Genomic DNA, 17,193 nt, shown 5'->3' with positions numbered 1-17,193 from the left:
AGATATAAAAAGTTAAATAAAACTAGACATTGTGGTGATAGTAGTTATGAAAGACCCCCAAAGACATTGACTGATACATGATGTATTTGTTGTCTGAAGGAGTTAAGTAAAATTTCCTTCAGATAATTAGTAGAAGAATCGCAAAAGCGAAAGACTTACCGTTCTTTGAAATAAACACTTTAACCAACTATTGAAGCTCAAATCCTCCGGCTCGATTTGATGGAAAAAATTTAATTTCAGTAATTTTAAAAATACTTGGGATTATCGGGACATAAATTACGAGTATTTTTACTTTCATCTCTACATAAACAACATTTAATGAGCAAATCTTACATTTCGTTTGATTGTTTATCCTGAGTAAGTTTGTAAGTATTTTTAATGAAATAAAACTGTACCGCATTTTTTTCTTAATCTGTTAAAATAAATTAATCATCAATAAACACAGTTTAAATAACTATCTTTTTTACACAAAACCTGATTTATAATAACTGTATCGGTAAGGTAGAAGAAAAGATGGACAAAACTGGTAAATTAGCAACATTTTATTCAATAAAAGTAATAACAATGCGTTATTATTTAAAACGTAATAAAGTACTAATTATTATTTTGATACCTGTCGCTAATTGCATAACAAAGCTTATACATAATCAATAAGCCGTTAATATTTAATAACAATGCACCGTATGAATAGAAGTGTAAACAATTTAGTATAGTCTTTATTGCTGTACAATGTATTAACAGTTACAAATCTTCTACGAGTTGTGAATTCAAAACAAAGGTTATGTTTTCCCCACCAGCATTCATGTTTCAAGTGCAATAACAGGTAGTACCTACACAGGTGGGAGATGACAAGAACAAGACCGTATGCGGTGCTGCCCTCTAACTTTCTGTCTCGGTAAGCCAGGTAATATTCAGCTATCGATGCCACATCACTATACGGACACAGAACCGGTTATTTTCATCCAGTCCTAATCGAACAGTGTACACGGGCGTACTATATCGTGCCTCAACTCTGACGGTTCAAAAGTAGGCGATGCATTTGACGGTTCAAACGTTCACTGAAATGGAACAAGATGGCTGACGACGGTTATTTTTAGAAAAAAAAGAAGTTGTTTATGTTTCCTTAATAGAACTTTAGTAGGATTGTGTTTTGTGACTTAAAGTTAATATAATAGTTAAGTGAATTAAGTGAAAAGCAGCGTTCCACGCACCGCTCTAAGGACAATGTCACCACGTCTCATCGGCGACCCACGATTTAGTATAACATGTAAGTTTACCAAAAAAAAAGGGTTATATGATTTCGAAATTTAAATCCTAAAAATTACATATAAACTTATTCTTTTGTTACCTCGATCAACTGTCTGGTATTTCTGCCAAAATATAATTAATATGTGTACAAATAACATTCTCTGTATACTTTGTATTAAATTATTTCAATAACAGAATATAAAGTGACAATTCAGAAAAAATAATCACTGAATACAAATCCATTAAATAACAAGGAAACAAAAATAATTCAAGAAAATATGCTAACTGAAAACGATCTAAATTTTACTAAAGTTCTTATTTCTGTAGCAAAATTATCTATTAATTACATAAATCCCTCTATTCAATTTTTATCACGTTCGGTAGAAACATTAATTTATATTTTTCTTCATTTCGTATCTTTAAAAATTACTTATTATTTTTAAAAAAAAAACTCTTTTATACTTCCTTTAGATTCAATTAAATTTAAATTAATTTTAGCAATAAAATCAAAGATTAATAATTGTAAATAACTCAAACTTAACACATTGTTTTCGTCTAAAACAACTTTTATTTCCATTTACAATCCCAAGTTTACTAATTAATTGTTGACCTGTCCTTTTAAACATTATTTTTAAAAAAACTATCTTTAGATATGGAGTAGATCTATTTCACCTATATTTGCTGATTTCCTTACTACTTCATTAGTACTGATTATAGAGTTACTGTCGACTGAACACCCAGAACTAAATAATGAATTTTTAGTTGTAGTGAGGGTATTTTTCAAGAAAGAATCTGAAAGCTCAAGCAAAATGCAAAAGTTTGTCTTACTTCTCGTAAAAGTTAACATTTAACTATATATTAAATCATATACATATAATATTTTTTCTTCTTTAATCGTCAAAGTTACAATCTGTTCTAAATCGGGTAAATAATAAAAACAAATTATCAATAATTATTTATCCACCAGTCACTTACAACTGATTGCCAACAGTTGATTACCCAATCGAAAAGAAAGAAATTATCAGATACGAAATTACTTTAAAAAACACACACAAAATAAATAAAACATTAATAAAATTATATAAAATTAGAAAAATCTGCTCTTTTTACGAAATTTAAGCTTTTTTTAACTGCTTTCTACGTTCTAGTTTCCCTATTTAACATCTTTAATGGCAATTAATTTGGATAGTGAAGTAGCCTCCAATGGTGTCTCTCAGTAAATCTAGATATTTATTCTTTTACTCTTAAAATATCGAAATCTTGGATATTGTAAAACATTTTTTCCGTTTTTAATAACAGCCTTTGAAGATATCTTTGATGATCATAAACCAGAAGAATATTGTTCAAAATTATTAAGAATTATTTAAGGAATCATTTTTATTAGTTGCAATTGCCTTATAAAATTAAAATCCAGACAACCAAATATATATATATATATATATATATACATATAATAATTAATTGATGAGACATTACTATTTCGAAAAAAACAAAATGTTTTCTTGGCTTCCATGTTAACTAAGAAAATAAATGCTTTTAGTTATTACAGTTTAAAGGTCATTTTCCAAGCTTGCAAAACTAAAACATTTTCATTTTTTTATTTTCCAATTTTCAACTGTTCGATTGGTTTCCATGTACAAAAAAAAATGTTATGGTAGTTTTACATATTAAAACCTTATGAGATTACAAAAAAAAATTAAAAAAGTTAATTATTGTAACATTTATTTATCTAATTTTGAGTTGTTAAAAACATTTATTTTTTTAAGGATAGTTTTAAAAATTTATAAAAAAAGATATATGCAAAGGAAATAAACTTATCCTAAAAGCACACATCCGCTTAATACATTTAATATGTTTAGCTGAATAACATAAAAATTATAATCTGCACTGAAGTTTTGTAGAACAGTAAAAGGAAGGAGGATATTTCCTGCGAATAATTCAGTAAATTGTATTTAATCGTTTGTAAGATTATTTATTTGTCGTATACTTAATATCATAATTTTATGCCCTTAGTTATTTTATATAAAATAAGCATTAGTCTTCACTATACACTGACAACAGCTGCACATACCGTTATGTACCTTCACAGCAAGTGTGCCATCTGTTTTTTTTAAAAACTCTGAAAAAATAAAATTCAAAATATGTGAATACACTGACATCTAGCTGTAATTTTTTAAGTTCCGATATAAAATTGCTTTTGTAAAAGTGTAACCATTTTTAATAAGTTTTAAATGTTGGTAGTACTGAACTGCACTGATTCGTTTGTTGCTAAGCTTTTTTCCTTCATGACTTAAAATAATTTATTTACCGTAGACAAATCCAGTTCTTTGTGCATTAGATTATCTTTAAAAATTCTTGTCTACATCTCGTTACTTCTCTTTATCCTATAGTGCTTTTTTCTCATGTACCAGACCAGTTACATAAACTAAGTTAGTGACTTTAATACCACTTATTCATCAATGAGAAGACATAAAAATTGTGTCATAACTAGTTTTAAATTCAGTTCTTTAAATTAATTGGTGTGCAATTGTCGTAATAAAAACTATTAGGCTACTTTCAGCCTGTTTTTAAAAAACAAATACTAATTTTAAAAGATACCCTATTTTTATTACTTTTTCTTATTAAATCAATTTTGAGAGCATGTACCTCATGTATTTACGACTAAGAGTTATTTTCTTTCAGAAGAAATATTTTTGCATATCTTTTTGGTACATAAAAAAAAGTTACAGCTTTTTTGAGCAATGGGTTTGGGTGTTTAAGAAGTACGTAATAAAAATATTGTTATTTCCATTCCCGAGTCAAATAACCAAATCGTTCACACGCACTCGAGCGTACACACACACACACACACACACACACATGTATATATATCAAATTTTACAGTATATTTTGAGTTAGTTACCTTATCAATATGTTTCCATGAAACTGTGCGGATTGGCACTCGGTAAAATCGGATCTCCTACATATACAAATATATATAAAAAATTTTCACCGTAAAAGTTAAAGTTCCATAAAATCAGTATACCATTGTACTTTGAAGGTCGATAAACTTATTGTCTTCATTACAAGTAATAACTGTTATAAATAAAATTACTTTGAACATAAATATATTGCTTTACAGCTATGTACATCAAATAATATTTCATACGACACATGTTACTTGGTTTTTTTAATTTTATCCAGTTATCTTAAATTCCGAGTAACTAAACACATGAATAATGATATATTAAATACGATTTAATTAACCTAACAACGTAAATATTGAATAAAAAATTACAATTTAAAACACGATTATTTTCGTAATCGCTGTATTTCTTGGATTCTATAATAAGCAAATTTTAATTAAATGCCAAAATAAATAGTTATTACTACCTTTTTATGATGTAATACATTATTCATTTCGATTTAAACATTCTTCGGTAGAATTTGCAGAAATAGATATAACAAGGATTATAAAACGATACAAATATGAACTTCAAGGTAATTAATTTTAAACATCACCATAGTTTTTTAGTTAGATATGTTTTTGCAATTATGAAATGAACAACATCTGAAATTAGTTAAGTTAACCCCTTTTTTAAGATGAAAACTCCTTTTTAAAATTAATGGGTGTAGATTGTTGATTCTAAAATTATTTAAATTTTTCTTCATCTAAGGAACGAGTTGGCGTAGGTTTTTATTATCTACTGTTTGGCAGCAGTGAACGTTACTTTTAAGAAATAATGAAACCAATAACAAGCTAGATATATATATATATATATATATACATATACACCTTATAAAAATTCATAGAAAGGGAATCTTGGAGAGCTGCATCAAACCAGTCAAATGTTTGAAGAAAAAAAAAATTCATAAGAAAAAACAGGGTGAGAAGTTCTTTTTCAGACATTTTCGTTCATCTATAGCCCAAACAAATAAAATTATGTGTTTTCTGTAACGATTCTACTGCTTTCCTTACTGAGAATAAAATGCAAAATAATTACATTTATTAACAAATGTGTATAGAATATGAATCTTCAAAAAATTAATCTTTACTGTGACGACTAGCCATACAAACTAGGGCGTGAGAATTTAAGAGAAAGATGTAATCTGTCTTAATTAGTCTATTAACAATTTGCCTGCAACAGGAACCACTGTACCAAAGTGTAATTTTCACATTAAGGCGATGAAATATTTAATTAAAAAACGGGCAAAGCTTGCGCCACAATTATAGTAAGATACTGAGCCTGAATTAATTAAAATATACGTAGAGCTATAATATTTCAACACTTTTAAATTAATTAACGTTATAAATATATGTTTCAACAATTTTCATAAAAAGTTAGAGGAAAGAATACCGCGTAAAATTACAACAAAATTAATATTTGAAATTAAACTATAATTTTTTTTATCTTATTGGCATAAAATTTTCATTTGCAGAAAAAAAATTATGCTGCAAAGAACCGAGTTGTTCTACGAATTTGATTTGATTTAGGAAACCATATCCTTTCATAATATTATGTAACATTATCTTTCTTTCGATCAAAGTGTATGTTTTTTAAATGTTTTTCTTAACTTGAACGACGTAAATATTACATTTATTTTCTTATTACAAATCAATTTTTTTATGTCGGATAGTAATATACGTGAATTGAGTAGAAGTAAAGTTGAGAATTATAAAATTTATGCATTGAGTTTTCAAAAAAAATTGTACAAAAAATATGCACCAAAAAAATGGTTCGAATAATTGTGCCAAAGTGCACCTTCCATTATTCAGAATTTATGCCGCTGATATCATTAATATCTTTAAATAAAGTCCTTGTTGGTGTGATCAATATATATTATAATATATTTAGATACATTTTTACTTATTTAAATATTATGTCATTAGTAAATTATCTCACATTGTTAAGTTTAAATGGTGTACATGTACAATATTAATGTTTAAAGAATATTATAATTAATGTATTTATATTTAGTTTCACATTTTATGTTACATCTTTTACTGTTTGATTTAGAGTAACAATACTATTAGAAAGACAAAATATATATAATATAAAACACCTGTTGAACTCAACTAAATAACAAATTTATATGCTTTACGTAAGTAAGAAGAAAAGAGTTAGATAGTTTATTTACCATTAATAAGGATGACATGTAACTGAACATAGCTGCCCGTCAAAAATCCCGAAGAGTTTTCCTTTATAATACTGTAATGAAATATTACAAGTGATAACATGAAATAATATAAATAATCTTTGTGTGTAATCTCAATAAGTTTAACAATACAATTATTAATGTGTATTATACAAAGAAAGATAATCTAAGATTCTGTATAATAACATGATTATTGAAGAAAAGTTACACTAATAACATGAAATAAAAAATGATTTTTAAATGTGTATTATACAGTATGATATAAATACCAAAAAATAAATTAATTATACAAATCGCTTACAGTTAAATTATTGAATCAATACTTTCAAATTATGTTCTCATCGGTTGTACATAATACAATAATAAATAGTAATGAATAATAATCATAGAGCTCGGATTTAATAAGTTACTTTATCAGCAATATTTTCTTTGTTACAAGTAAGTGCATATATATCATAATAATCGTCTTTACTAGTAAATCGGGTAACCTATACCGCTAATTGTACCTAAATCTTATAGATTAGGGTTTCTTTAAAAGTGTTGTTCGTGAGTCCTTATGACGTATAGGTAGGTATATTCATTGGCGAGTATCTCATTCCAATGAAGATTTAGCGTAAATAATGTTAAATATTGCATATAATAAATAAATAATCGGAAATATATTTCGATTGGGGTCGTCAATCCGCTACAAAAAAGAGCATATGTATATCTAGTATGTTATGCTACACAGATGTACAAACGCGCACAACATGCATACATACATATGTATCACTAGCATATATGTACATACAACAAATAACTATGTTCAGATTCATGTCCTCCTTATTAATGGTAATATACTATCTAGCTCTTTTCTTCTTACTTATGTAAAGCATATAAATTTGTTATTCAGTTGATTTCAACAGATGTTTTATTTTATATATTTTGTCTTTCTAACAGTATTGGTAGTCTAAATCAATCAGTAAAAGATGTAACTTAAAATGTAAACCTTAAATGTCTAAATATAAATACATTAACTATAATACTCTTTAAACATTAATATTGTACATGTACACCACTTAAACTTAAAAATGTGAGATAATTTACTAATGATATAATATTTAAATAAGTGAAAATGTATCTAAATATGTTATAAATTGTCAAATACACACTTATAAAACGAGTACTACATAAATTTAATTAACGTTAGGAAACTGCCAAAGATAAATTGATTTTTGTAGTGATTGCCAAGAAATTAATTACCAACAAGGTAGGCAATAGAAAGTAAATTTAAGTTTCTTTCTAATTCCTCTTCTGGTTGGTTTCTCGTAAAAAGTGATGCTTTTAATATTAAAGTTTACTGAACCCCAGTTACTTTAGTATTCTTTATTAGTTTATCCCTTGCCGCCGTATTCATATCAATATAATATAAACACGGTCAATAAAAACTTTATTACTTACATTTATTAATTAATTAATATACTGATACATTCATTCTAACGGTGGAAAATAAAGAACTTTATGTCACTGTTACAATTATATATTTACAGTTCTTGAAAATATAACGGAATTATTTGCAGTTTACGCGTGAATGATATGGTTATGATTATAACACAAGATTTAATTTTACGAATATTACAAAAATTGATTTAGCGATTGCGATTAATTTACGATTGCTTTATTTTATTTAATATTTGTTAATCAAAATATTCATAAACTAGTAGCTCGATAGTTTGCTTTTCTTTGAGGTCAGAAAGAATTTACAAATAAAGAGGTTAGAAAGAATAAATATTACAAATAAGTTGAATAAAATTTATATCTATTTACTAATCAGTCAACCTGATCCATTTTCCTTTGGTAAGAGTTTTATTTGGCGTTTTGGGATTCATTTATTGACACTGTCTAAAAGTTAAGCTGGTAGAGACTGAACATTATTAACAGCCAATAGCAACGGGGCTTGTAACGATAAAAATCACTATTGGATAGTATTGTAAAGGGACACCGTAGACCTAAACCAGGATATTTGCGCTATATATAACGATCTTGTAGATTGTTTTTAAAAATATATTTTATTTTTAAAAAACTACTGTATTGTTCTTTGTTATTTAAACGAAAACAAAGTGCCGAACATAAAGTATTTTGATTACATTTATGATCATCGTACAGAATAAGGTGTAAATGCAGTAGATTGTACCTGTAACTGTATTTATTGATACAATTTTAAATAATAACTTTTTTTATATTTTTAAACAGCAAAACATAGGTTAAAATATAAATAACATTTTTATTCAAAATAATGTAGAATAAGTATGTTCCGCCATTTAGGATAACATATTGTTTCTTACACGTTGGTGCAAAGAAAATTGAATAAGTAATCTCGTTTATTACTATCGTAAATGAACACTTTTTGAACGATTTCACTACTTTGCTATCGGAACGAATTTTTTGTTTTATCACTTTTACCAGAAGGCAGAATAATTTACACAAATATCTTATTGCAATATATATATATATATATATATGCACGCAAACACACACACACACACACACACACACACACACACACACACACACACACACACACACACACACACACACACACACAACTTCACAATTTCGCTTTAAAATTAATAAATAAAAAAAATCTCAACGTGTTATAGTCAGTCATATATATTTTAAACATTTTACGTATAATTATTTAACATGATTTCTTTCACGGATTCATAGACCCTTTTTAGTATTTGCAGCTAATAAATTTTAGTTTCAAAGTAATAAAAACTAATAATTATCAATATGAAATAAAGGATAAACAAAATTCACAGATACGGTCGGTATTTCCATCAGAGTTATTCGACTCGTTTGGTCGAAAATGTAATAAATGTAATCTCTATTACATTTATTTTGTGATAATTTCTTAACCTACTGAAACCTAGATTTTCAATTACATGTTGTAAATAAATCTCTGACGGCCAGGCGAGAAATTTTAATATCTTGTCATTATTGCTATTACCATTAATTATTTTTCTCGGGATTCATTCGTGCGGCGTTTCTGTTAAGTATTGATTTCCGATAAAACTAGACGCGGCAGTATTGTAAACTTTTTAAGGGTCATTAATCTTATCGCCACTGAATTCATGATAGAAAAATAATAGCTGTGATAGGAGGTCAATCTTGTTATTCTTCTTTGTTATTACGGTGAAATTTCCTTTTAATAACTAAAATCTAACTATAAAATCGGAAATATTAGTAAACTGTAAATTTAAATATGCGACTATATTTTCTTCATTTCGTAGAAATAAAAAATATTAGGTAATACTTAGTTTTTCTTAAAAATAGGTACCTGGACATAATTTCTAGTAATTACTGTATTGTAGTTATTTAGGGCAAATTAATTTGAATATTTTGTTGTACGTAACGGTCAGTGATGAAATTTACATAAAATAACGATGACTGTTATTATTATAACTTTGAAGATTTTTCAGATTTTCTGTATATTTGTTTCATTTTCGTATAAATCAAAGATAACTTCACTCAATTTGTGTGTGTGTGATTTACAGTTTTTATATACAATATTTATTTAATATAACCAAGTCGACAAAAATTGAAAGTTTAACCAACAATTATAAATTAGATTTAAAATCAAGTTTTTAACTATACGTGAGTCTCGCTTAAAAAATTATAAAAAAGGCAAATTTGTTCTTCAGTTCCTTCCTGAAAGAATTAACTTCTTAATGGATCCATCTGTTCTTTGTACAACACTACCAGCGTTTATAAAGTTTAACTCACTGTTTTGTTTCCTCCAGTTTTCGCCACGTTTATTTTTTTGTTCTTTTCTTCTCACCTTGTTCTCTTTTTTTTTAATTGAAATTACTCAAAAAATTACTAGGATATTGTCTTTACAAAGAGTATAGGTATAATTTACTATACTTAAGAAGAATAATAAGTATTAATAATTTAACAGATAAAAAATTTAACAGATATATAAGTTAAGCAATTAATATTTTTTCGCAAAGATATTTTTGGACCTCGTAATGGTCATAAAGGGGTAATTTTTAAATTCTTTTTTGGGAATACAGCCGAAAAAAATTGACGTTAAAAGTTCTCATAAAATAAAAAACGATTCATCCTAACACTGATCATTTTTATCGTTTGTTATTAACCGTATAGTTTTACAACAATTATTTAGAATAAAGAAACAGCTAAAACCTTATATCTTTTGTTAATTTAAGATTTTTCACTGAAATGCCCATTAAATTAAAAGTATTTTTAAACAAAATTCTGTTTTATTTTCCCTTTTCAAGTCGTTATATTTCATCTTAGATCGATTAAATCTTAACCGGAACCACGGATGAAAATTAAGTAAATATAAGTCAACTGGCCGTTTCGTATTTAGAGGTTCTTGGAAAAACTTTTAAGGCTGACACATTTATTGAAGCTCAGATCTATTACTAATGCAACTGATCGTGAAAATCGTTTAAATAATTTCTAAAAAGATTTTGTAGAACATTATTTAGACAAAGCAATTTATTTGATCGGATGTTCGCTGATAAGGGACCCGATGAACCTGTTAAGTTCACCTACAAAAATAAATTTTTGTTTTAAAATAAATTTAAAACAAAAATATTATTATGTAAATAATGGATCATTCGGAAATATTTAAACTTGTATTTAAAATTGGAATAATAATAATAAAATAATAATACTTATACTGTGATGTATATTTTTAGTGTAATGTTTTTGACATCCGCAAAGAATTCCAATATATATATATGTATATATATATATATATATATATATCACCGAAACTACATGAACTTTTATCTCCTTCAAAACATCATACATTGCTCAGCCTAGGTAGATTGAGTTTTACCTTTTTATGTTTTTCCTTACTCCGCTTTTTAATAATTTTCCTATAGGCTTTTTGAAAAAAAAATTAACAGATATTTTTACTAAATAGATTTTTCTTTTTACTGTTTAGCCTCCGGTAACTACCGTTCAGATAATACTTCAGAGGATGATATGTATGAGTGTAAATGAAGTGTAGTCTTGTACATTCTCAGTTCGACCATTTCTGAGATGTGTGGTTAATTGAAACCCAACCACCAAGGAACACCGATATCCACGATCTAGTATTCAAGTCCGCGTAAAAATAACTGGCTTTACTAGGACTTGAACGCTGGAACTCTCGACTTCCAAATCAGCTGATTTGGGAAGACGCGTTCACCACTAGACAGACCAACCCGGTGGACTAAATAGATTATAAATTAACAAACTCCAGATAAGTAATACACTTAAAGTTCATTGCTGAGACTCGAATTAATATGTAAGAGCAATATGAAATATCCCGTAGTGAATTATCCTTTTTATTTCTAATTTGTATTGATCAAAGGCTGCAGAAACTACTAAAGCACGCGTGAAATTGTTGTTACTTGTTATAGGTAGATTTCATAAGAAACCTATTGTAATGGATACCATGATTCGACTTCCGGAAATTTCGACATATCTTCGCCCCACACATCCCCCAGACCCCAGACCCCAAAACCACCATCAGCTCAAACGTTTATTTATACATTTTATATACATATATATACACACACACACACACACACACACACACACACACACACACACACACACACACACGAGTATATATTTCACTTTCTTGTGGACACAATTATTGCCGTAATTTTCACTTTTTAATTGCCACAATCACTTTCAAATTGTTAGTTAAAAATAACTCGTCCCAAAATCTCGGTCGAGTTCGTTAACGGCCAAAATCGGACCATGGGGGTGGAAATGGGGAGACTTTTTCGAAAAAGCAAGATATCGCTATAACTTTCTTATTATGCAAAATATAAATTCGTTTACAGTTCCTGCTATTCTTTCGGTATGGGCCTAAAACTTATTTAACTAAATGTTTTGGATATCACCAACCCTTGGCCCAGCGGATGGAAAAAATGGAGTTTCGAAGACATAAAAAATTATACCTCCCTTAATAGGCACAGTTTAATCAATCAATTCAAATCAGTTTAAAGTGGTCGTTAGTCCTCTAAACATTACCTAAAACTTTTTTTCTGAAACAGTTCTTGATATGACCAACCATTAAGTCAAGGGTTGACCAAAATGTTGCTGAAATTGTAAGAAGATGGGACTTGTATGCTAAAAACATGTGAAAAGTTTTTTACATGCAACCATTGTCGCATTGAGTAAATTTGAAGTTTTTCTTAACTTTAAGATTAAAATCTTTTTTATCCCCTACTTACCACCGGTGAAATCTACCTCCGCTTTACGGCGTACCGAAAGGGATTTTTTTAATTAGGTATTCTATTATACATATTCCTTCAGCAAATACAACAGACATTTTCTATTACTCACTCGATAATTACTTAAAAAAGCGCCTGATTGTAATAATATAATAATAATAATAATAATAATTATAATAATGAAGTTATTAATCCATTTCTTATGGAAAGCCGCTATTTTTTGTTACTAATGTCATAGAACGAATATACCTCAGAATGTAATTCCGAAACCTGAAAAATGTTACAAATTTTACCTTTTTTACTGGAATTACATGACACCAAATTTACTTCAATGTCAAAACCGATAAAGAAGCAAAATTAAGTGGATAAGTACTTAACAATTACAAAAAAATGTATATAGAGAGATTTTATTTTAAACATCATTTTTTTCTGTTATAATTCTAAATATGCTTTCTGATTTTTTATTTTCTGATTGACATTTTCATCAAAACTTTTATAAGAATCAAGAATATAGGAATATATTTAGAAAACATTTACGTTTCAAGTTTTTCCATTCTTCTAATTCTTTGCGACACGCCTGAAAATTCCATATAACAAAAGTAATCCTTTTGCTGTTTTTAAATACTCATATTTAATAGTAGTGATATTTAATATTTTTTCGTACGCATGAAATGAGCGCATCAATTTTTAAGTCTTACGTATTTTAAAAAAATAAATTTTATTTTAAATTAATAAATAATATTTATTTCAAAATTTCTTATCATGTTTTTGTGAAATCTTGCTCTGCCAGTTCTTTTCACATAGATACTTGATTTCATCTCGATAGTTTTATTGCAAGTAATTTACCAACACGATCGTTTATTTATTGCTCGACCGTAAGTACATCTTGTATTGCATTGAGTATGTAGTACAATAAGTAGTAAATGTACTAGAGTGTGTAGTTGAGTATGTGCTACGTACGTAGAAAATCTCACATTAGTTCATCGCTGCACAGACGTACTAACACATCTTCAGAAGTTTCAGATTATAAATTTGAATTTCCGTAATTTTTTTTTCCTTTTTTTCTTTATCGTTTCATAACATTTTTTTTTTCTTTAATAATATATATATATATATATATATATATATATATATATATATGAAAACGTTTATCTTTTATTTGTGAGCTACATATACCAATTGTCTTTTGTACTAGGAAAAGTATGAAAAGTATTAATGAACATTATTTTCGTTATCGTTTTAAGTTCATGCTAATATTAAACACTTTTTGATATGCTCTTTTAATAGTGTCTTCCTAGTAGACCTCTCAATTTGCCATACCCCTTTTTTTCTTTCTTTTTTATGTTGCAATTTGAGTATCTTTGCGTCGATGATTCTAACTTTTTCTTCTTAACATTTGATTATTAGTATGCCTATTAAAACTAAGCATTACATAATTTGGTTTAATCTAACAAAGTAGCTGAATTTCATTCATCTCATAAGGAAACCCCTGATCAGTGATACCATGTACGGAATAAACAATTATATTCTCTCTAGTGCAAATCCTTATAATAAGATAGTCAGCTGTAAAATAACAATAATTAAATTTATTTTTTTAACAATAATAATAATGTTTCTAAATATTTTTTAAATAATCATTTTCCATACAATATTTTATAATTGCCAGTATTGTTAGTGTATTTTATATCTCCACTTTATAGACCATGTTAAAAATGTTTGTGACAAATAAGTATATCAAATAGAAAAAATGTTTTTAAGTATTACTTCAAATAAATTAGTATGTGGCTCCGCTTTCCAAAGTTTAATTTTCATCACAAGGTGAAATAGAATGAATAAAGTAATGTGAGTGAAAGTGTGTGTGTGTGTGTGTGTGTGTGTGTGTGTGTGTGTGTGTGTGTGTGTGTGTGTGTGATCTCCCAAAATGTGGACTAAGCAGGTTGTGTCCATTTTTTTATACATCACGTATTGTTGCTAGTTTCTCACTGAGTAGATAATTAATTGTCAATCTTTTAAACAAATTAAGTAGTATTTTATCATTATGAATATGATACTTAATATAATTATTGTGTAAATTTTGCCATGTTATATATTATTATCGACAGCGTTGATATTTACTAACATAGATTACTTGTTTTACGAAACAATTGTGGGTAGGTTTTTGCTTAAAATCCATAATAAAAATTCTTGTCATTATTGTTTAAGTATGTAATACGGCAGGATTTTCACGTTTCCGCCAGTAACGTTTTCGGTTTTTTCTTTGCTAATTAAATTTTTAAAATTGGTTTTTAGAAGTTTTAATAAGAATAATACAACAAAAAATTGCGTTCTGTATCTATTAAAATAATCAAAAAAAAATCTTAGTGGGAAACAACAATGCAAGCCGATATGAATATGATGCCTGAATACAGGCAAGCGACCTCCATCCGGAACTGGATTCTCTCTCTGGGTTAGGTGACTCAGCTAGTTACGTAGGCAAGCAATAAAACCTACAGATTTTAAACTAGCACTGTCAACTTAAAACAAATTTATGTCTTAATTACGAGGAAGAATATATATATAAACATTCTACACACACATATATATATATATATATATATATATATATAATATTACATTAATTTACTTACATGAAAAATCACTATTAAAATTAACGTAATCAATTAATTACAGTGCCGTTACTGACGCTTCAGGTAAGTAGTAAATAGCAATAATTTTTTCGATATTACAAGGATATAAAAAGGAAAATTTCTGCTACCCCAAAAAATGTAATAAATAGCTCTACATTTCTATCAGGCGATGTAAACTTTTCACGCAAATTGTAACCACGTGTTACAAATTCGTTGCATTAAAAATAGTACTTTGAAATGTAATACACATCGTTGGAATCTTTTTCATCCAGTTTAGAATTAATATTGTAGACATAAGGAGTAGGTTTCATTCTAATTAGCTATAATTTTGTTTTATTTGCCATAAATTACAAAAATTATTTTGTAAATCTAGGATATCTCAAACAGCAGAAATTTTTTTTAAAACCACTCCTATTTTACGAGGACATTTGAACCAATGATAATTACTTCCACTGGCTGAGGAAAAATAATCAGGTTTTTATAGTAAAGCGTTTTTATTAAGTGAGGTGATGTGAGGTGCTTGGAGTGATTCGTTTTTAGCATGTAGAAAAACTCAGTGCTATCGGGATAAATCGAAAACTGTATCAAATTAATGGTAATATTTTATGAGTCAAAATATTGTGAGAGATTAATGCCAGATATTTGGAGCCATGCACAATTGCGGGATGCGCTATATCTAAGTCTCGTTTATACTCTCTCCTACAATCCTGTCTGTGCTACTACACTATCATCAAGATTAAAGTTGGATGGTTACCCAGGTCTTTGAAATCCCTGAGTGCTCATGAATGGGATTAAAAAATGTCTTATGTTGTAACTAACGAGGGTCTCCAATAACGGTGCCATGGTGCGATCGTTTCTAAAAATGGAAACGTCTACTGGAAAAATAATGTTAATATATAGGGATCTTATTTATGTAGTAAAAATTTCTATCCTAGCTCCCTTTTCTTTTACCAGCCTATCTGAAGCCAATAAACCAAAATAAAGGAAAGCGTTTTTATTAAGCGATAGTAACTAAACGAGTAATCTATATTCTTGTACTACCCCATTTACAGTTTTTTTTTTTCATACCTTTTAGTCTTTCAAGAAACGACTATATTCTAGCAAATATCTATTAAAATTTTCTTCTTAAATTACTCTGAGAATTTTGAAAATGAGTCTTAGTTCATTTTTTTCTAAAATGACATAGGCCATGAATTTATTCATAATAATACTTTAATTCATAAAATAAATTTTATCAATTTTCTGCAGAAAATCCCTCTTAAAAACTATATTTGTGGCTTCTTATAATAATAAGCGAATGAAGTTACCATCCTAGAACTATTTACATTCTGTTTTATTTATGTTATTTTTTAAGAATTTAACCAGAAATTTGTTTTTTTTTCTTTTTTTTAATTACTTGTCACTTAATTTTCTTATTTTACTCATGTTTAAAGAAATTATGATAAAATAAATAATTAAACTTTAAAGCATTCGAACTCACACCGTTTATTGCCGAAGTATTAACATTAAATTTACTCTCTTGTTTTATATACGAGAATATATAAGTATTAAGGCATCTAAATAAAACTAAGTCTGCAATTAATTCTAGCAGCTCTTAATTTTTCATATTTTTATCATTTAAAAAAAAAATATGTTTTTTATTCGTGTATTTTATTCTATGATTAGTTTCATTATTTTTGTTACAACCCCGTTATTTTTAAACCAAGAAAATTTGGTAATCAAATAATTATTAAAAGTAATTTACAAGTGTACATAAGAACACGTGTCTACATGGCTGTACATAATACAAACGTAGATATGATAATTTTCCTGGCTCAAAATCGTTTATACAACTTAAGAAAACTTGCTTATAAACAACTTTTACAATAAAAAGATTCAACTGAAGCAAAACATATTAGATTAGGTTAATAGTTATTTTAACTAACTAGTCCTACTCCTCC

The 17,193-nt window shown here is 27.5% G+C and overlaps 1 protein-coding gene across 2 annotated transcripts in view; it reads left to right on the top strand.

Moving 5' to 3' along the window:
* Positions 1-854: 854 nt before the first annotated feature.
* The window catches only part of LOC142327602 (clarin-3), a 107,095-nt gene continuing 90,756 nt past the window's right edge, over positions 855-17,193 (top strand). Inside the window, exon 1 of one of the 2 annotated variants that reach the window (XM_075370809.1) lies at positions 855-1,267. The gene's annotated coding sequence lies outside the window, so the exon portion shown is untranslated. The remainder of the gene's footprint in view (positions 1,268-17,193) is intronic. The other variant, XM_075370803.1, reaches the window with a different exon arrangement.

The sequence above is a fragment of the Lycorma delicatula genome, chromosome 1, assembly GCF_047948215.1.
Source record: "Lycorma delicatula isolate Av1 chromosome 1, ASM4794821v1, whole genome shotgun sequence".
NCBI classification, from domain to species: domain Eukaryota; kingdom Metazoa; phylum Arthropoda; class Insecta; order Hemiptera; family Fulgoridae; genus Lycorma; species Lycorma delicatula.
The sequence above is the reverse complement of the archived record's forward strand: the minus strand, read 5'-3'. Positions and strand labels throughout refer to the sequence as shown.